Source organism: Antechinus flavipes, chromosome X, assembly GCF_016432865.1.
Source record: "Antechinus flavipes isolate AdamAnt ecotype Samford, QLD, Australia chromosome X, AdamAnt_v2, whole genome shotgun sequence".
Taxonomy (NCBI): Eukaryota; Metazoa; Chordata; class Mammalia; order Dasyuromorphia; family Dasyuridae; genus Antechinus; species Antechinus flavipes.
Genome location: NC_067404.1, coordinates 57,753,578 through 57,773,609, shown reverse-complemented (window position 1 = coordinate 57,773,609; position 20,032 = coordinate 57,753,578). Strand labels below are relative to the sequence as shown.

General features: G+C 46.6%; 1 protein-coding gene across 1 annotated transcript in view; it reads left to right on the top strand.

Annotated features, from left to right (window-relative positions):
* LOC127542520 (myosin-11-like) overlaps window positions 1-20,032 on the top strand; it is a 158,753-nt gene that overhangs the window by 100,909 nt on the left and 37,812 nt on the right. Inside the window, exon 5 of the mRNA XM_051968183.1 lies at window positions 1,036-1,166. The gene's annotated coding sequence lies outside the window, so the exon portion shown is untranslated. The remainder of the gene's footprint in view (window positions 1-1,035; window positions 1,167-20,032) is intronic.

The window sequence follows — 20,032 nt, the reverse complement described above, 5'->3', positions numbered from 1 at the left end:
ACATGGGACTAGATCCCTCTCTCGCTTCTTAAGGTCTGTGACTCTCCTAGATAAAACTGCCCTTCACCCCACCTTCCCTACCCTCAGCCTCAAAGCAGACTTTGGATCTGGCTTCCCTCTGGGAATGGTGAAGGGTTTCTAGTGGAAAAATGTCTTAAAAATCCTGCTATCCCAAGAGCCTGGAGAGGCTCCTGGGCCTCTGCTGGGCAATCTCACTCCTTCCTGAATGTGTCCAAGGAAGAACCCGTTGACCCCGTTCTCCTTATCCTAGTCTTTCTAGTCCCACGTGTACAAGAGTTAAAGCTTGTCTCTCCCAACCGCAGCACAAACGTGACCATAGTCCTCCCTTGCTTCATAAAGTCATGTGTTGACTGCAAGATCAAAGGCAACCCCTTAGCCAGATGTTTGGGGCCCCAGCCACCTCTGCAACTGAATGGCACCCGAGCTTTGAATGGCCGACCTCAATGATGTCTCAGAGCACAGAACAGCAGAGCTGGGTGAGATTAGATCGGAGCTTCTTAACCTGTGGATTATGACCCCAGGAGGGATCACCTGATTGAATGTGGGGCGCATGAAATTATGATTCATTGTCAGCGAATCTTGACTCGTATACCTATTTTATATCCCTCTATATGCCCAGGCTCACGTCAAAATTTCTCAGGTTAAAAGAGGTCGTGAGTGGAAAAAGTTGAAGTCTTAGATTAGAGAACATAGAACATCAGACCTAGGAGAGATCTTAGAACAGGGAACAAACACCAGGGCCGGGAGGTCATTTAGAACATAAAGAGATTGGCCCTGAAGACAGAATGGCTGGGTTGGATGAGACAAGAGTGGGAGGCACCTTAGATTACAGAAGGTCTTCCAAGGGTTGCCATTTAACAGATGAGGAAACTGAGGCCCAGAGAGGTTAGGTGATTTCTCACAGGTCCTCCTCAAGTAGCAGATGTAGCTTTCTTTTCCCTGTACTACGTGTACTCTTAGGACATAGGATTATTATGTTGGAAGGTCATTTAATCCAAACCCTTTGTTTTACAGAATCTTAGGGTCTCTGGAGTCAGCAGAGACATCAGCAGCGACCGTCCAGTCCGACTTGTGCCACGAGACTCAAACCATCTCACAGGAGGGAGCTGAGGCCCGGCGCTGACTCGCCTGAGCCCTCACGGCCCGTAAGTTAAGCAGCATGTGTCAGATTTGTTGGAAGCGGGAGCGACTAAAATGGGTTGTTTGGACTGTTGTTGAAAATTGCTCACATTTCTAGAGTGTATTAAGGTTTGCAAAGTGTTTCGATTATGTTATTTTCACTTGAGACTCAACGGTGGGAGAATGGTGCTCTTACCCAGTGCCCCACCACATTGCTTGGGAACTTCCAGTTCCCTCTGACTGGGAATAATTGTGGACTTGGCTAGAAAGCCCAGCCTGGTTTTAGACCGGATTTTGAAAAATTTACAAACCCCAACGACAATAATCACTAGCTTTGATATAACACTTTAAAAGTTTGCAAAGCACTTTATGAATATCATCCTATTTGATTATATCCTAGATTATTCTCATGTTACAGATGGGGAAACAGAGGCAGGCAGAGTTTAAGTGTCTGAAGCAGGATTTGAACTCAGGTTTTCCTGACCCCAGTCCCCCACTCTTTCCATTGTCCCAGCCACCTTAGGTAATAGTGTCTAATCTGGGCCTGACAAAAACCCTGGGAGGGAGGGGCTATCATTATCCTTAGTTGACAGATGACCAAACTGAGACCAAGGACAGTTGTGACTTGCCGAGTGTCACACAGATAGCCGATGACTGAGGTCATATTTAAACTCGAGTCTTGCTGATTCGAAGTTCATCAGTATATCCAGTGTGACTCCTGTCTATAGGATGGTATAGGAACTTTTTTTTTTTACATCTTCCAACAGAAAAGAGCATCATTGCCCAAAGGGCCATTTTGGTGCCCTCACCCCCAGCTTCTTAAAGTGTGTTTTGTGACCCCCATAACTGAGTGTGAGGGTCATAAAATTATGGTTTATTGAAATCAGTGTTCGATTTTTATAAACCTATATACCCAGGCTCATGTAAAAATTTCTCTGGTGAAAAAGGGCCGTGAAGTGAAAAAAGTTGAAGAAGTCCTGCTAACCCGAGGTGGTCCCTTAAGAGAAAGATTTGAAGTTTCCAAGGAGTGAGCTTTGTCACATCTTTCTCCTTCATTAGTTTTACGAGGCCTTGACAAAGCTCCTTAACGATGTGTTATCCACAACTTCTGTTGCTATCGAACCTCTCTGTTTTATTTCCATGGGAATGGAATCAGTAACTCGAAATAATCTTTAAACGTAGCACGTGGAATGCCCGAGCTAGAGGGGGTATTAGAACAGAGAATGCCGTCAGAGAGCGTCGGCTCCGGGAGGGACCTTAACGCAGAGTGTGAGAGCTGGGGGACGCCTCACAATATGGAATGGCAGAGCCGGGTGCGTGCTTAGAACAGCGAGTGACTGAGAGAGGGGGGACCATAGAATAGAGAATGACGGAGCTGGGAGAGCCGTTAGGAAATCGAGCATGAGATAGGCAGGTGCCTTAGAATATGGAATGTCGGCTCCAGGAGGGTGCTTTAGAACACTGAATGTCAGGCTTGGAAGATACCTTAGAATGTGGAGCGTCAGAGCTAGAAGGGGATCTTAAACATAGGATGTTGAGAAATTGAGCGTCAGAGCCGGGAAATACTGGAGAACAAAGAATGCCAGAACCGGAAGGGACGTTAGAACAGAGAGTGCCAGAACTTGGGAAATCCATTAGACCTTATGTTAGAGCTAGAGAGAACCTTAGAATATATCTATATCTATATATCTATCTACATCTATAGCTATATCTATAAATGTGGAACCATAGTGTGTCCACTCAAGGAGAAAGCTTAGAACTGAGAAGATCAGAATATGAAGAAACTTTAGAACAAAGGGGATCCCAATTGGGATTAGGAACTACCAGGTTCCCAACGAGGCAGGGAGCACCTTAGAGCATGTCAGAATGTCAGAGCTCGGAAGCTTCTTGGAACATTTGACAGAGTTAGAGGAATGCTTAGATTATAGCATGTTGAAACAATGTCAGAGCTGGAAGAACCTTAAAACAGAGAATGTCAGGATTGCCAAGGACCTTAGAACATGGTATATGAGAGCTCAGGGTGAATGTTAATGCTTGAGGAAAGATTTAGAATACTGAAACGCAGTAATAGACAGAGCTAGGGAACATCTTAGAATATGGAATGTCAAAGCTAGGGAGGTGCTTAGAACATTGCCAGAGCTGGCGGGAACTTTTGATCAGAGAATTTCAGAAAAGAGAGAGCCAAGGGGTTAGTACATTTTATGTCAGTTCTGGGGGTGGGGGTGGTGCAGCTTAGAACCGAATCTCAATGCTGGGCAGCCATAGAACGGGCAATATAAAACATTAGAGCTGCAGTATAGGTCTTTTAATTTCCTATTCAGATTCTTCTTATCATGCTCAGATGTGTGGGGAGTCGTAGTAAAGTTCTAGGTTCTGTGGACAGAAGCATTGAAAGTTTTGTGGCCAAACAGGATTTGGGCCAGCCCAATCCTTTTTGAAGGTTATTTCTCAGGAAGTGTGTGTGTGTGTGTGTGTGTGTGTGTGTGTGTGTCCACTCGCATGCATGTGTATGACACACAATTCATCCCCCTATACAGCTCCTTTCTCTCTGTGTACATGAAGGGAAGCAGTTGCTTACCTAATCCCCAAGCTCCCATATCTCTCTGATATGGGCACATAGTGCAAATAGTCACTCAGTTTCCTCAGTTGTTAAATGAGAATAATTTCCAGACAGTTGTGAAGAAAGCTCTTTGCAAACCATGTGGCTACATTAGGAGGGTATTTACCTTGATCTTTTTTTGGGAGATTATCAGTAATGTGTGAACACACATCACCATGTGGTGAGGGAGGCGCTCCCAAATGAACCAGATAACTAGAGAAAGTCATTTTGCTGTGACGCCCATATTTTGGGTCTGAGGCAGTAGTGTGGTTCTAGTCCCAGCTCAGCTACTAGCTTGTTATAAAGCTTTGAACAAAAATTACTTGCCTTTATCTCTGTAACACAAGGATCACTATAGAGAGGCAGCCATGGGAACCTGGTATTTCCTAATTCAGACATTTACTAGTTCTCTGACCCTGCGCCTCAACTTCCTCATCTGTAAAATGAGGGATATCGACCTCGGTGGCCTCTAACTTCCTTTCAGCTGTAGATCGATAAGCCTATGTACACTGGGAAAGAGTAGAGCTAATGATGGGGAAAGAGGCTCATAATTAGCCTGACAATACTGAATCATTAGTGACCTGGCAATGGAATGGAGATGAAGAATTCTTCAGCGTTGCTCTTTATGACTCACCTACAGTGTGCAGAACCCCACGATGGACACTGGGAGAGCTACAAAGTTTGGGTAAGACGTGGTCTCGGCATGTGTGCATCTTACAGGCCAAGAGGAAACTAGAACCAAAACATACATGACTGTCACAAACGTTATCTGAGAAGGACGTCAGGGAATTTCAGTCAGGTCATAAGTGAAGATGGAGTGGGGGAAATTCTCTTATCTAGTGACTAGATCATGGAAGATTTGCTGGTGAGTTTTCAGGGATGAGGAGAAATTCTACCAGGGGAGTGGAAGGAACTTGACAAGGAGAGCCTGAGCCTGAGGCATATCTTTGGACCCACAAGTCTATTTGGGTTGGTTTCTTAGGTTCTCATTCCAGACGCAAGGGGAAAAAAATCTCTGGTTCTGGGTTCAGAAGAGTTGAGTCCTAAGTCCTGACTCAAACACTTATTTACTTCGTGACCCTAGAGAGATCATTTAATTGTCTCTTAGACTCAATTTTCTCATCTAGAAGATGTGTTGTTAATAGTTTCATATCCTGCCTCACAGTGCAACTGAGTTAAAGAAGCATTTTCAAGACTCACAAGTGCCATGGAAATGGAAGTTGTTTTTATCCCAGATTAGGACTCTTCCAGAAGGCCCCCGGAGTCTGGGGCACAGCAGTTTCAAGCTCTGCGAAGTTGTATTTGGCCTCCTTTCCTTTAAGTGTTAGCATGGCTTATCTGAAGCCTCCCGTGAATCTTTAGGGAGGAATTGTGGAGGTGGCAGTAGGAGGACATGGAACCTTGGTCAGCACAAACTGGAGGGAGTGGTAGGGACCTACAGCAACACAGGAGGGCCAGCCATGGAAGACAGAGCAAGGCAGAGATCAGAGAAACAAACAGGAAGAACTTAGTGATTGGGCCCGATTAGAGGAGCTGGTCTTTCCTGCTTGAGAATTCCTCATAACTCTCACAATGGTTGTGGGGAAGGAACACACACTTGGATCCCAGGATCTCTCTCCCATCTCTGGTTTCCTCTTTTCTGCTGCTACATCTAGTACAGCCTCTCATTAGCATCTCCCTGGATTACTGAAGTAGTCTCCTACCTGATCTTTTTGCTATTGGTCTCTTCATTGTTACACAGCTTTCAGAATCATCTTTCTTTCCCATTCGACAATCCTTTCACTCATACAAAGATTACCAATGGCTCTCTATTGCTCCCAAGTAAAGCACAATCTTCTTCCACAATCTGCCCCTACTCTCCTTGTCAGATTGCTCCTGCACTCTAATCATGTGATATTTCTTTCTCTCCCCCCCCAATACCTCATGGGATCTCCTCCCTGTGATCAAGATGTTCCCTATGCTTGGCGTGTCTTCCCTTTCCCTCCTTATCTGGGGGCCTCCTGAAATGCCACCTTAGTGATTCTCTTCCCCTTCAGATTTCACACAGCAGTTTGATTTGTGTATCTCTAAAGCACTTCTGGGTTACTGCATATGATGACAATAACAGTAGTAGCTCATGTTGGGATAGCACATTATTGCCAAGTGTTTTGCTTGTATTCGATTCTTATGACAAGCCTGGGAAGTCGATGCTATTATCCCATTTTTTAGATATTATAGCTATTGGTGTTTTATCCACTTATTAGATGACAAATTCCCTGAGGGCAAAGATTACATTTTATCTCACATTAGTACCTCCTCTAGCACCTAGCACAGCTTAGATTTCTTGTGTGTTCCTGGGACTCTGAGAAAGGACTTGCTGGGTTGGGGTGGAGAGGACAGACAAGAAAGATGGAGCCTGGTAGAGAGATGGTGTAATTACCTCTCCGCTGGGTTCTTTGAGGAAACTCTCCCCTCACTTATATGGGCAAACCCATACTCAGTCACGCCTTTCCCATCCCAGCCCCTTTCTCCTTAACCTCCTAGCTGTACATTTTTTCCCTTCTCCCATTTAATAGTATGTTTTTTCAATTACGTGTAAAGATAGTTTTCAACATTCATTTTTGTAATATTTTAAGTTCCAGATTTTTTCTCCTTCCCTCCGTTCCCCCCAAGACAGAAAGCAATGTGATATAGGTTATGTATGTGCAATCATTTTAAACGTATATCCATATTAGTCATGTCGTGAAAGAAGAATCAGAACAAAAGGGTAAAACCACGAGGAAGTAAAAACAAAAAAAGTTATAATAGTATGTTTTGATCTGCATTCTGACTCCATAGTTCTTTGTCTGGCTGCAGATGGCATTTTTCCATCTCAAGTCTATTGAAATCGTCTTGCATCACTGTATTGCTGAGAAGAGATAAATCTATCATAATTGATCATCACACAAATCTTGCTGTTGCTGTGTACATTGTTCTCCTGGTTCTTCTCACTTCACTCAGCATCAGTTCGTCTAAGTCTCACCAGGCTTTTCTGAAATCATCCTGCTGGTCGTTTCTTATAGAACAATAATACTCCATCACATTCATATACCGTAACTTATTTAGCCATTCTCCAGCTGATGGGCAGCCTCTCAATCTCCAGTTCCTTGCCACTACAAAAAAGGCTGCTGCAAACCCTTTTCTGTCTTTTAGGATTTCTTTGGGATACAGGCTTAGTAGTGAGACTGCTAGATCAAAGGGTACCTACAGTTCTATGGTCCTTTGGGCGTAGTTACAAGTTCCAACCGAATATTTTGAACCCTAAAATGTTTCATCCTTCATTTTGATTCTCACTACCCTGTTATCTTGGCGACTCAAAACATCTCTGAGTTGGCTAGACCTTCAAAGGCAACTAGGCTAGCTGTGTATCAAGCTCAACTTCCCTCTAGCATGTCCCCACCAATGTGGTCTCCTAGCCTTTACTTGAATTCCAGTGAGAAGGGAGCTCACTCAGCCATGAAGTACACCTCTCCCATTGTTAGACCTCCCATAGGCTCCTTATTAAACTCAACCCAAATCTCCTTTTCTGCAGCTTCCACCCCTCCTTTGGGAGCCAAGCAAAACAGGTCTTCCTTTCAAAAGCCCTTCAGATCCACGAAGACAATTCCCCTAGGCTTCCCCTCTGCCTTTTTCCTTGCCGGTTTGAAATTTGCCAGTTTCTGCAACCAGTGTTCATAAATCGTTTCGGGTCTCTTGTCCATCCTGGTCATTTTTCTCTGGACTTTCTCCAGACTTGTTTATCCTAAAGCATGGTGCCCAGAACCAAATCTGATACTCTAGGTGAGGTCTGACCTCACCTAGGCAGGAATAATACAAAAACATTTATTGCCTCCTTTGTCCTGGACAGCATTCCTCTCACAAAGCAAACTAGGATGAGATTTGTTTCTTTGATTTCATGTCACATTGTTAACTTGCAGTCTACTCAAATCCCTAGATTTTTTTTCAGGGAAATTGTTAGGTAGCTCTGCCTCTTGAGGTTGATTTTTTTGAACTTAAGTATGGACTGTTGCCTTTATTCCTATTAAATTTCATATTATTAGATCTGGGCCAGGGAACACTATCATTGAGACCTCTGGATCCCAACTGTCATCCGATGAGTACGCCATGTTTGTTTTCCTCCGAGTTATTGATAAAAGTGTTTGATGGCACAGGACCAAGCCCAGCTCCTTCTAGGTTGACATTGAACTACTACTGACCAGATATTGGGTTCAATTATTTAACCAATTTCGAATTTAACTTGATTGCACTGTCCTACTAGTCCTCTATCAGTCTATCCTTTCTGAAGGAATAGTAGGAGACTTTGTCAGGTGCTTTGCTGAGCCCTAAGTAAACTTAAACTTGATCCACAGCATTCTCCTGGTCTACCAAGCTAAAGTCACAGAGGGAGATGAGGAGCTTAGTCTGAGAGAATCTGTTCTTGAAGCCATGCAACCTCATTGTGCCCGCTTTTCTTTTTCTACATGTCTACTAACTGACCTTTTAATAACAGAATTTTGCTAGAAATCAAAGTCCAGCCCATTGGCAGGTGTTTTCCTCTCCCTTCTTTGCAAATCAGGACAGTCCCATGGCTTCCCTCCTGTTCTCCACTATCTTTTAGATGGACAGGGGCTCAGCATCCACAGCTCCAGTTCTTTCGGGACCCCGGGCCATGACGCCTTGAACTTGGCCAGTGCAGTCAGATTGTGTTCCCCTATAATCTCTTTATGTATGTATCTATCTTGGATAGAAGAGATATCTTGGTTATCTCTTCCTATTAGCAGCTTTTGTCTCTGACTTTTCTAATCTTCAAATCGTTCTTCCTAGCAGTGCAAGAATCGAGTAGTTTTATCTTCTCAGTAGCATCTGTTATCTTTGTCCCGTTCATTCTGAGCAGCAGTCCTATCTCTATTAAAAATTTCCCTCTCTCTTTAACATAGTTTTTAAAAATCAGCTTTTTGTTATTCTTGGCCTTCGTTGACGGCCTCAGTTCATTTTAAGGTTCGGCGCGATCGCTTCGGACATGATTGTGCCACGCTCGTTTTCATTCTGTGCTACTACCTGGCCTCGCCCCCGGCCTTTGCACACGTCTTTCCAAAACCTCAGTCGCTTGCTGAATTTCCTGTGCAGCCACATCGAGCTCTTTAGACGACCCTCCGATTTCTTCTTCGTTAATATCGTTCGACTGCATCGACCCTCTCGTTTTATTGATGAGGAAACTGAGGCAAAGGTTAAGTGATTTGTGCAAGATCATATAGGGAGTACTTTGCCCATTCTGGACACTCTACTTTCAGTGGACTGTTATCTTCTGGTTTCCTTTTTTCCTCTTGTACACTAAGATTTCTTGTCTTAACACCTTCCCCCAGGGAACAAAGAAAATAAACATTCACACAAAGAAAAATCCACGGCTGTTTCTCTCAATGTTTGGTTCAGCTGCCCTCAGCCCACTGCAGGTTCTCTTTGGATATTACTTGAGACGAAGACCTTTCTGTACAGGCATATCCCGCCTACCTTCACTAATTGGATTCTGAGAAAACAGTGTTAGGTGAAACAATGTTAGAGGGGGGCAGTTAGTTCCATAGCAACAGTGTTTATACTGATGAGCTAAGCAACACAGCAACAGCGAGCTGACTCGAGCTGTCTTATGCTCTGGGGGGGTTAGTGCTGCTGCTCCGGTTCAAGTCCTGGCTGAGATTTGCATCTCAGACCCTCGGCCAAGAGATGCAGTGGCGGGATGTTGGGCTTTTACGTTGAGGTTCAGTTCTTATGATCCAGTGAAGCGGTTGCAAATGAACGAGCTGGTTGGATGCAGAATCACAGAATCGAGACACGGGAGGGATGTCATCTAGTCACATCCTCTCATTTTATAGATCTGAGGGCCCGAGGAGGGAAGTGACCTGCCATAATCAGAGGAGAGTCCAAATCTGGACCCGGTTGTGCTCCTAGATGCACGTTCTTGCCATTGTCCAATGCTCTTTCCAGGGCAGCTCTGCCCTTTCAGCAAATAGGATGAGGAAGAGGGTTCACAGAGGTAGACCATTCCACTGTCTCTGCTTCCCTCTCTGCCAAGGATCCTATCAAAGCTCTCCTTGGCTGGACATAGGACCAGAGCTGGCCCCCGGAAGAGAAGCCCAGACATACGCAGCCTGCCTCTTTCTGTCTTTTGCTCTCTTTCTCTCTTGCCTGACTCCCTCCCCCCTCCTTTCTTGCAGCCTCATTCACGCACACAGCCTTGATGGTCTATTGTCACACACTAGCAACATGAAAACCTGATCAAGGACTCCTTCTTTCTTCTGTCCCCTTGACTGCCGCTCTGCAGAATGCCTACTGAGACCCATGAGCAGGAGTGTGGGCGGGAGGGCAGTGCTGGAAGCAGCAGCTTGCTTGGGAAGTCGGGCAGGCCTGCCTCCTCTTTCGGATCATCCTTTTCCAATAAAAAGCCCTTTCTGTGTTAGGAACTTCCCATGCTACTTGGGCTGCTCCCGCAGCCCCCTGTGCTTTCCCGGGCCAACCGCATCTGTCCCGTCTCTTTTTCCAGCATGGCCCTCCAGGCTTACCGGGTTCAAAAAGTCTTTGGCTAAGTCCCCTCCCATAGAAAGTTTGCATTTTCATAACCTGGGAATGGGGACTCTGTGGCCCATGGGCTGTATCTGCTCCTTGGCTTCATCTCCTGAGACCCAAAGGACAAGAACTTGTAATGAAAACCATCTGGCTTTTAAAGGCTCCGGTGGATGATACTTTATGAGGGCAGATGACTTATGTCTTCTAGAAGATATTAGACACACCCCTTTTAACTTTGCTGAGTTGGAAGATGGAATTTTCCGTGAAAATGAGTTTGGAAGCATCCTGCTTGCAAATGTTCAGTAGAATCATCATAAGATCTCATAATAATGCGAACGATGTTTGCGCATCTTCTGTTTAGACAGGACTAGAGGTTCTTCACCTTTGTTTTGTCATGGACTTCTATCTGGTGAAGCCTTCTCAGAATCGTGTTTGTAAATGCAGAAAATATACACGAGATCACAGAGGAAATCAATTCTATTGAATTAAAGATGGAATTGATTTTTTCCTATTCAGATCCTCAAACCCTGAAAATCTTCTCATGGACCCCAGATTAAGAATCCTTGGTTATTGTGAGAGAAAATTTTAAAGAGGCCAAGACAAGGAAAGAGGTATACATTTGCCTGCTCTCTCACATCTGCCAGGGGGTTCTTTGCCTTTTCCCTTGCAGACCCAGGGAGTGACCATGTCTGGACAATTCTACCTTTTCAACATCCCTCAGGTTTCTCCCAAGATCTTGGGAATTCTCACTCCCTGTTGGGAGCTTTCCCTCTTCCTTTTATCCTGAATGACCTTCCTTCTCTCTCAGGCCAAATTTTGCGTGGTCATTTGGAATCTAACAGTTAATGAGGTCCCTAGGTGGTGCTGCAGTGGATGGAGCACCAGGCCTAGACTCTGGAAGACTGACTTTCTGAGTTCAAGTCTGGCCTCAGGCACTTCCTAAATGTGTGACCCTGGGCAAGCTACTTCATCCTGTCTCAGTTTCCTCATTTATAAAATGAGCTGGAGAAGAGCACAGCACACTACGCCAGGGTTCTTTGCCAAGAAACCCTAATGCTGCCCCCTCCCCCCCCCAAAAAAAAAGGGATCACGAAGAGTTGGACACAATGGAAAATGATTAAACAGTAACAAGAAAGACAAAGTTAATGTGTTTGTGTCTTAAGGCCCTTCCTTTCAGACATGAGGGCAGGGGCCAGGCTTCAGCTAAGCTATGGGTCTCCTTTGACAGCCAAGACAGGGTTCTGTACACAGACGGTGCTTAATTGCTATTTTCAGCTGTTATCCTTAGGCAAACATTGAGGGCATGCTTTGGCTACTAGGGAGCATTTATTGAATAGAGGCTTGTGTTGCTCGTTCTTAATTTTGTTTGTTTTACATCTCTCTCTCCCTCTTAAAAAAATCGTCAGTTATTTTTTGACTTGGGTTGCTGTTGACATTTTCAACCTGTAGACCTATGGTTTTCCCAAAGCTTCCCTTCTCCTGCATGGCAGGAATTATGATATAGTACCAAGAGCCCTGGCTTTCCCATCATAATTGGATTTGAATATCAGTTCTGCTACTTTCTGGGTAGGCTTGGACATAGCACTTTCCCTGTCTGCGCTTCATTTCCTGCTCTTTAAAATGAGGAAGTTGGACCAAGATGACGTCTAAGGTCCCAAAATTGGGGGGGGGGGGGCTATCATCCTTTCAGTAGCTCTGCATGGGCAGATGCATCCTTTGCCTACATAGTTAAGAGCTCCCAGGTCTTGATGTGGAAGGAACCTCCCAGGCCATCTAGTACAGTCCCCTTATTTTACAAAGGAGGAAACCGATCCCCATTGTCGTAAAGTGACTTGTCCAAGTCACTCACGTCATTATAGATGTAGAACTGGAAGGGTCAGACCTCAGACAAGCATTCTAACCCCTTCTTTTACCGCTGAGGAGCCCGAGGTCCAGGAAGGTTAAGTCAGGTGGATAGGAAGTATCAGACGTGAGATTCGAACCCAGGCCTTCTGACGTGAGAGGCCAGTGCTCTTTTCACTGTTCCACAATGCTCAGGGAAGGCCGGCCCTGAGAAATACTCTGGGTTCGGCCTCCTGCTGTCCAGCTGCCAGCGATGAACTTGACACTGAAGAGCCCGTGGTGTGGGCAGAGTGGCTCCACTCAGTGCTTGGTCTTCAGGGATGCCGTCTGGACTCCCTCTTTGATTCTCCAGTCCTGCCCAGGGAAGGGGGGGCAGACTTGGCAGCAATGACAGCCCAGCCCCCATCCTGCCCCTGCTCACCATCTGGAGGGTGTGGCGGGGCTCCCAGTGGGGGCCTGGGCCTGTCAATGACGAGCGCCAGCTTTGATGCGCCTGGGTATTTATACAATGCCACCTCACTTTCCCTGGGCTCCGTTGATTTGGAAACTGTGATTAAAGATAACAGTGGGAAAGACAAAACCAACCTTCTCCTGCGTTGGCTACAAAGGCCAATTGCAATTACATCACTTGAATGTAGTTAGAATCCATTTTCCTCCGTGAAGCTCCCGCAAGAATGCCCAGGAGTAATTAAGGCGGGCTGGCTGGTGGCGGAAGAGTGTTTGAGGCAATTAGCAAAAATGTAACAAATGGAGATGGAAATCAAGTCTACATCCCCCAGCATTTCCAAGTATAAACTGGGTAATCTGTGTTCCATATTCCCCAAAGGCAGGCGGTCCCAGAACCCGGAGCCCGGGACCCCGGGGAATTGCTTTGCAAGGAGTTCAACAAGTATGAGAGACCTGGAGTGTTCCATCAAAGGAGGCTGACTGTCAAGGTCAGGGATCTCCCTGAGGCTAGGAGCCTGTCCAGTGTCCCTGAGGAAAAGCTACCTTGCCCTGAAGGAACGCCTTCGTGGCTTCCTGGGCCCGGCACGGGAACACCGGGCTAGGCGCTTTGCAGGAGGCCCAAAGAATTAGGAATTAGTCCCTGCCCTTGGAATGCTCATAATGTAATGAATGGAGAGGCAGGATGATGTAGTGGAAGGAAGCCTATGGCCCTAGGCTTAGCTTGCAAAAGAAGGAACTGAGCAGTGGACGGGGCTACTGTTATTTTCAAGTATTTTCAGGGCCCTCATCTGAAAGAGGGCTTATTTATTCTGCTTGACCCCAAGGGTCAGAATGAAACGCAGTAGAGGGAAGTCGCAGAGGCTGATATAGGTTTAGTGAAAAGAACAGTTTACCAACAATTTGAGCTGTCCCAAAGTGGAATGGACGAACTCATTAGGTGGTGAGTTCTCCATCCCTGGAGGTAGTCAAGCGGAAACGATGGTCACTTGTGAAATATGTTGCCATGGGCATTCTTTTTCGGATAGAGTAGGCAGTAGATGAGCTCTGGGATATTTTCCAACTGTGCCCCCTAAACTGTGTGACCCCAGCATATACACATCACTTTCCCTCTCTGTGTCTCAGTTTTTCTTCTCTAAAGCATGAGTGTGTGCGTGCGTGCGTGCGTGTGTGTGTGTGTGTGTGTGTGTGTGTGTTGGATTCGGTTTCAAGGATCACTTCAAACTTTGCGAGTCTAAAAATCAAGTCAGACTGTGGACTGTAGCCTGTTCTCATACAGCTACCAGTTACAGATGGCTTTTACATTTGTGACAAGTTTTATTGTGTCGGGGCAGTACAAAAACAGGCCGGTGGGCAGGATTCGGCCCCATTGTAGCTTGCCAACCCCTGCCACAAATCATAGCAGAGCAGAAGATGCCTGGCTTGTGTATCGCTGATCACAAGGGCAACAGAGTTTCAGGGAAAGGAAAGCTGCCACGTGAGGTTAGGAGCAGTCCGGGCAAGCTTCCCGGAGGAGATGAGATCTGAGCGATTTGAGTTGGGTCTTGGACGATGGGTTTGATTTTGCTGGGCTGGCAGAGTCATTAAGAGCAGGAGAATGACATCGTGGTGTCTGAGGAAGATTCATCTGAGCAGGGTATGCAGGATAGCTCAGAGGGGAGTGCGGAGGGACCTGATGTGAATCACTGCAGAGGTGGAAAAAATAGAAGACAGGTGGCCATGCTACCTCGACCCTGCAAAACCCTGGCAAACATTGGTGAGCTTGGGAAAGAGCCTTCCTCCGATTCTGCATTGGCTTGTCTGTCTGTCTCCTTCTGTCCCTCAGTCCCTTGCCATCTGCACTGTGACACAAAGGTGGGGCCAGTGGGAGCTCCCAAGCCCTGGCTGTCTCATCTCTTCCCCTCCCCCCCCCCCCACACCGTTGCTTGCAAACACACGCATGCAGGAAAGCAGAGCAGAATGGGCAGATTGGTTTTCCGAGGGAACAAAGTGGAACAGCTGGCGAGGTTTGAGGAGAGAGAGAAGAGGTGCACAAGGGAACACGGGCTGGCGAGGGGGAGCGCTGGGCGCCGGAAGCGGCCCCCACTACTTTGTTGTGCTGACAGCAGAGGCAGGAAGGGATTGGCAAGCATCTACACTGCTAGCTCCAGGGGCTGGGGCCGCCGCCGCCACCCTGAGCGGGTTGAACCTCGGCAGAGATGCTGGCCAAAGAGATGGGTGCTCCAGCTTCATCGTGGGTAGGAGTCTCAGATTCTCATTCCCCCAACTTGCTGGTCAGCCAGTGGCCAATACTGACCCTTTCTGGTGAATGGAGATGGCAGCCATCCCAAGATGGACAGGCAGAAGGAGGGATGTCCTGGGGGGAATGTGACACACTTGGGCTTCAATCCCCCTCCCGTGGAGCCGCACACAGTGATTCTCCCCATTTTAGAGATAAGGAAACAAGCTCAGTAAATTTAAGTGACTTGCCGAGGGCCACACAGCTGCTAAGTGTCGGAGCCAGGATTTCATCCAAAGCCCATGTTCTTTCCTCTCTGACACGTTTAGATCGCCAACATCGCCGGGGTCCCTTATTTTGGATCAGTCTCTGTAAGTGCTTCTGTGACGTCATAAATTCCGGCCTCCGGCCTCCGTTCTCGTTCTCTCGTGGCCTCGTTATTTAGGGATGGCCTTTCAAGGGTGACCTTAACCGGCACCATTCAGACAGGCACCTCAAAGTTGAGTCTGAAGCAACGTGAACTATGGTCTGCAACTAACTAGGGCCTCCGATGAATTCTTCCAAGTCCTACCAGGATGTTGTCCAAAGAGAAGGCCCAGAATCAAATGCCACAGGCAGCCCAGCTGCAACCTAACTCCCCATTTTACCTTGTCTCTTGCCAGTGAATCCTCTATTGCCTCACCAAATACACCCCCCCCCCCACCAAAATATAGGCTAATTGGATCCATGAACCAGGTTCCGAGGCTTCCCAGAATCCATCTCCCTTAAATATCACAGTGGAAGTAGAAGTGGGAGTGCTGTTGACATGAGCTTGATCAGCTGCTTGTGCCAGCCTGGGAGCATTCGGAGGCTGGTTCCCCTGCACAGCAGGAGATGGCACCTGTGCTCCTAACACGCCACAACTCGGGATGGAACTGGAGAGCGCCGGATCGGCACAGTGAGAAGGGCTCTCTGTCTGTGATTAAAGACCTAAACTCCAATCTGGATCCTAGTGACCTCAGGCCCTCTCTCTTGGTTTCTGTAAATGAAGATCTCCGAGGGCCTTTACTGCTTATTAAGGTCTCCCTGTATCCCAGCCCCAGCCCAGCTCCCCAAGCTCCCCTGGGCCAATGTATTGTACAGCCTTGGATTCTCATGGCTCGTCCTCAGCTGTGCTCTCTGGGCCTTCTCCGGAGGATGTGGTCCTCAAAAGACGCACCTCTGGCTTGACTGTCTGTCAGCCCGTGGCGACGGCACTGCAGCTCCACTCCAGCCATCTGGAACACACTTGAGCTGGTTTGGGGTGAATTTGATTGAAGTGGACGACACCCCATCTGGATAACCCAGTGGGAATGGTGGGAAAGTCACTTTCCCTTGTTGGGCCTGTTTCCTACCTGTAGAACAGGGGCTTTGGACTACATGGTTCCTAGTCCCTTCGCATCAATTCAACAATGATAACACATTTGGTGTGTGGCCCCTGCTAGGGGGTGGGACTACAAAAGCAAATATGAAGCACTTCCTAAATCTGGGGATTCATTTTCTATTCCCCAGCTCTTCATCATCATCATCTTCTTTCTTTCCTTCTTTTCTTCCTCTTCCTCTTTCATCTCCTTCCTCCTCTTCCTCCTCCTCCTCCTTCTTCTTCTTCATCTTCTTCTTCTTCCTCTTCTCCTCTCCTTTATCTTCTCATTCTTCATCTTCCTCTTCTCTTTCTTCTCCTCATTCTCCCTCTTATTCTTCTTATTTCTCTTCTCCTGTTTTATCTTCTCTCCTCCTCCTCCTTCTCTTCATCTCATCCTTCCTGTGCTCTTCCTCCTCTTTCTTCTTTTCTTCATCTCTTCCTCATTCCTCTTTTTCTTCATCTCCTCTTCCTTCTCCCCTTTTCTCCTTCATTTTCTCTTCTTCCTCCTTCTGTTTCATCTCCTCCTTTTCCTCCCCCTCCTTCTTCTCCTTCTTATTCATGTCCTGTTTTATCTTCCCTTCCTCCTCCCCCTTTTCTCCTTCTTCATCTTCCTCTCCTTCTCCTCCTCTTTCCCCAACTTCTCTTGTCCTCCTCTTCTTCCTGTTCCTCCACTTCTTCTTCCTCCTTTTGTCTGTGTGTCCTCTCTGTCTGTGTGTCCCCTCTGTCTGTCTGTATGTTCCCTCCGTCTGTCTGTGTGTCCCCTCTGTCTGTCTGTGTGTCCCCTATGTCTGTCTGTGTGTCCCCTATTTCTGTCTGTGTGTCCCCCGTCCGTCTGTCCCCTCTGTCTGTCTGTGTGTCCCCTCTGTCTCTGTGTTCCCTTTCCATCCGTCTGTGTGTCCCCCTGTCCATCTGTCTGTGTCCCCTCTGTCTGTGCATCCCCCTCTGTTTGTGTCTCTCCATCTATATGTCCCCCCTGTCTATGTGTCCCCCTTCTGTCTTTGTGTTCCCCATTGTCTCCTCCTCCTTTTCCTCCTTCTCTCTTCTCTCTCTTCTTCATTATCTTCTCCTCTTAATCTTTTTCTCCTCTTCTTTTTAACCTTCTTCTCTTCTTCCTTTTCCTCTCTTCCTCCTCCTCCTTCTTCATTTTCCTCTTCCTCCATTTCTTCCCCTTCCTCCTCTTTTTACTCCTTTTTTATCTCCTCTTTCTTCTCCTTCTCCTCCTCCTCCATCTTCTTTTCTTCCTCTTCCTCCTCTACCTCTTGCTCTTCTTCCTTCTCCCTCTTCTTTTTCATCTTCTGCTCCTTCTTCTCCTCATTCTTCATCTTCCTCTTCTCTTTCTTCTCCTCATTCTCCCTCTTATTCTTCTTATTTCTCTTCTCCTGTTTTATCTTCTCTCCTCCTCCTCCTTCTCTTCATCTCATCCTTCCTGTGCTCTTCCTCCTCTTTCTTCTTTTCTTCATCTCTTCCTCATTCCTCTTTTTCTTCATCTCCTCTTCCTTCTCCCCTTTCTCCTTCATTTTCTCTTCTTCCTCCTTCTGTTTCATCTCCTCCTTTTCCTCCCCCTCCTTCTTCTCCTTCTTATTCATGTCCTGTTTTATCTTCCCTTCCTCCTCCCCCTTTTCTCCTTCTTCATCTTCCTCTCCTTCTCCTCCTCTTTCCCCAACTTCTCTTGTCCTCCTCTTCTTCCTGTTCCTCCACTTCTTCTTCCTCCTTTTGTCTGTGTGTCCTCTCTGTCTGTGTGTCCCCTCTGTCTGTCTGTATGTTCCCTCCGTCTGTCTGTGTGTCCCCTCTGTCTGTCTGTGTGTCCCCTATGTCTGTCTGTGTGTCCCCTATTTCTGTCTGTGTGTCCCCCGTCCGTCTGTCCCCTCTGTCTGTCTGTGTGTCCCCTCTGTCTCTGTGTTCCCTTTCCATCCGTCTGTGTGTCCCCCTGTCCATCTGTCTGTGTCCCCTCTGTCTGTGCATCCCCCTCTGTTTGTGTCTCTCCATCTATATGTCCCCCCTGTCTATGTGTCCCCCTTCTGTCTTTGTGTTCCCCATTGTCTCCTCCTCCTTTTCCTCCTTCTCTCTTCTCTCTCTTCTTCATTATCTTCTCCTCTTAATCTTTTTCTCCTCTTCCTTCTTAACCTTCTTCTCTTCTTCCTTTTCCTCTCTTCCTCCTCCTCCTTCTTCATTTTCCTCTTCCTCCATTTCTTCCCCTTCCTCCTCTTTTTACTCCTTTTTTATCTCCTCTTTCTTCTCCTTCTCCTCCTCCTCCATCTTCTTTTTCTTCCTCTTCCTCCTCTACCTCTTGCTCTTCTTCCTTCTCCCTCTTCTTTTTCATCTTCTGCTCCTTCTTTCTCCTCCTCCTCCTCCTTCTCCTTTTCTTCTCCTCCTCCTTCTTTGTCTTCCTCTCCTCCTCTTCCCCTTCTCCTTCATCTTCCTCTTCTCTTTCTCTTCCTATTTCACTTCTTCCTCCTCTTCCTAGTTCTCCTCTTTCTTTTTCTTCTCCTTTGCCTCATCTCTTTTCTTGCCCTTCTCCCTCTCATTCATCTTCTATTCCTTCTTCTTCTCTCTTCTCTCCTCTTCCTCCTCTCTTCTTTCTTCTCTTCCTCCTCTTTCTCTTCCATTTCCTCATCATCCTTCATCAACACCTCCTCCTCTTCATCCTTTTTTTCTCTTTATCTTCTTCTCTTCCTCTTTCCCCCTCTTCTTTTTCTCCATCCTCTCCTCCTCCTCTTTCTTCACCTTCTCCTTCACCTCCTTCTTTTCACCTTCCTCTTCTCCTTCTTCTTCTTCTTCCTCTTCCTTGTCTTTCTCTTGTCCTTCTCTTCCTCTCCTCCTCCTTTGTCTTTCTCTCATCCTCCTCTTCCTCTCCTCCCCCTCCACCTTCCTCTTCTGTCTTCTTCTTCCTCCTCCCTTCCTCTCCTCCTTTTTCTTCAACTCCTGCTTCTTTTCCTCCTCCATCTTCCTCCTTCTTCTATTCTCCCTCTTCTTTCATCTTCTTCCTCCTCTACTTTTTGCTCTTCCTCTTTCCCCCTCTTCTTTTTCATCTTCTGCTCCTTCTTTGTCTTCCTCTCCTCCTCCTCTTTCCCTTCATCTTCCTCTTCTCTTCCACCTCCTAGTTCTTCTTTTCTTCTTCTCCTCCATCTCTTCCTTTTCCTCCCACTTCTACTCCCTTTTCTTCATCTCCTCCTTCTCCTTCTTCATCTCCTCCTCCTTCTTTCTTTCTCCTTCTTCTTTTCCTCCTCTTCCTTCATCTTCCTCTTTCTCTTCTACCTCTTGCTCTTTTTCATTCTTCCTCTTCTTCTTTTTCATCTTCTGCTCCTTCTTTTTCTTCTCCCTCTTTCTCCATCTCCTCTTCTCCTCCTCTTCCTTTGTCTTCATCTCCTCCTCCTCTTCCCTTTCTTCTTCATCTTCCTCTTCTCTTTCTCTTCATATTCTACCTCCTCCTCCTCTTCCTAGTTCTCCTCCTTCTCCTTTTTCTTCTCTTTCTCCTGTTCTTCCTTCTCCTCCTTCATCTTTTCCTCCTATTCCTTCTCCCTTTCTTCTCCTCTCCTCTTCTTTATCTTTGCCTCTTTCTCTTCTTCCTCTTCATCTCCTCTTTCTCCTTCTCCTCCTTTTCCTTTCTTCTTCACCTTCCTCTTTCTCTTCCTAATACTTCTTCTTTTTGTCCAACCTCTCCTCTTTTTTCTTCATCTTCTCTTCCACCTCCTTTTTCTCCATCTTCTTCTCCTCCTTCTTTTTCATCTTCCTTTTTTCTTCTTTCTCTTCCTCCTTCATCTTCCTATTGTCTTCCTCTTCATCCTTCACCTCTGCCTCCTCCTCCTTCTTATCTTCTTTTCTTTCTCTTTCATCTTCTCCTCCTCCTCCTCCT